We start from the raw sequence: 1,938 nt of genomic DNA, 5'->3' as shown, positions 1-1,938 counted from the left end.
TCGCTATCTGGTTGCAAAAAACCTTGAGTCACTTGTAGACAATGGTAGCTCATAGTAGCTCCCCACTCTGCCAGTCTCTTTCCAATCCACCAGAGGACAATGATCAACTTCTGTTTACATGAAAGAGACTTAAAAACAATGAAGTAATTAGATACGTTCATGAGAGATAATTATGTCATGTAATGATGACTATTCCCCAATGTGCTACTGGCTCCGTGAGAAAAATCATTTCTCTTCCATGCGAATCCTGCAGACATGCAGGATATAAGGAAAGGCGACATTCTCATCAGAGTTAAAAGCATACGATATGAATGGGGTCCTCCACATGGCAATGACTGCAATAAATTACCAAGTGTGTGTTCTGTTTTCTGAGATGAGCTCAATTTATCATTTTATTGAAAAGGTTCCATTATGCTAATGTCTTACAAAATCACATTCTGCTGTCGCTGGAAGGTCATGAGGGGATATAAATTTTTACATTTAGAACCAAGTGGTTGTACAGCAGTCCCAGTTTCCAAGGGTTAATAAGAAGCCATGAAAGTACATTCAAGGACTTGTCAATGGCAGCTCTTTAAGATATAACCCTAGTTAATGGAACGAAAAAGGAATATTATTCCAAATTAAACATTAAAAAATAAACTAATGCTACAAGAAGGCAAGTATTAAAACTTGGTTAAGTAGGGGGGTGATTATCTCAAAAATAATGTCTTCATTGAAATTGTGATTTACCTATCGATCTAAAGTATCAGTGGAATAGGTGTACATATTAAAGAGGTCTCTATTATATAGTATGTTATCCACTGTCTTCATCTACTGTTTTCAAACACTTTCACAAATAAGTTTGTGAAAGACGTACAATGTGTGCAAAATTAACATGCCTAATTTGTGTAAACTCATTGTGTCTGTAAGGAGGGTACTTGGGTTTTTGACGGGTCTCAAATCCCACATTTGAGTTCTCTGGAAAAAAGAAGGATGATGAGCTAATTATTTCATGCAAATCAGATATTATTCCCTAGAGTAAGGTTTTGTTTCCATCTTTCCAAGAATTATTGATTCCCTCCAATCACCAAGGACTGTGAACATAATTCACGAATATACTGTATCAATAATTTGTAGTTACGGGCAACTACTGTCAAACAGCTGAGTAAAAACACATTACAACCAGATAGCTCCCTTTGGACCAATTATTGTAAATCAAAGCAACACTGAGGAAAAACAGTTGCTCTTTAGAAATACTTGCCTCGTATATATTTGGCATCTGATTTTCTAAAGCAGCCCAAACACCAGGCTGTGAAGAGTCACCACGTTGCCGCATTTGGCATTCTGTCTTGTCTGGTTCAGCTGCCGAGTGGTGATAGAGGTTCATATTTTACAGTATGAGTGCTTTTTCAGTTCATGAGGCCCTTCAGAATGGAACAATGATCATAATTTGATGTTGTTCCCAAGCAGGTAATGACTAAGAAGCCAGGTATGGTCCAGGGCTGGGTGTGCTCAAACGTATACTGCATTAAAGTACAGACACAGAGTGACACAACACGTACATTGGTGACCTGGAACTAATTTGACAGGAGGAAGAAAAAAAAAAAAGCTTTAGAAATATGTTCAAAATAGCAAGAGGCTCAATTCACAAAATTGTGTTTGGAAAAAAAAAAAAAAAGAGAGAAGATTACATAACTTCTTGACAAATTCACATCATAAAGTGTCTCACTAACTAACTCCGAACATATTAAAAGTGGTTTATCTATGGCTTTTTATATTTCCTGTCAACTGGTATATTTGCTCAGTCAAATGTAAAGCCATGGAAAGTAGATATCTGTTAACTTAGGAAACTATTACTGACATATTTCACAAAACTGGAGAGATTTGTTGAAGGCCTTCTAATGAGGGGGTTGCTCTTACTTCAGAGTGTATAGGATTAGTGTTGACTTTACAAACCAT

Source organism: Hyaena hyaena, unplaced genomic scaffold, assembly GCF_003009895.1.
Source record: "Hyaena hyaena isolate Hyena2069 unplaced genomic scaffold, ASM300989v1 scaffold_2502, whole genome shotgun sequence".
Classification (NCBI taxonomy): domain Eukaryota; kingdom Metazoa; phylum Chordata; class Mammalia; order Carnivora; family Hyaenidae; genus Hyaena; species Hyaena hyaena.
Note: the sequence above shows the minus strand (reverse complement) of the source record.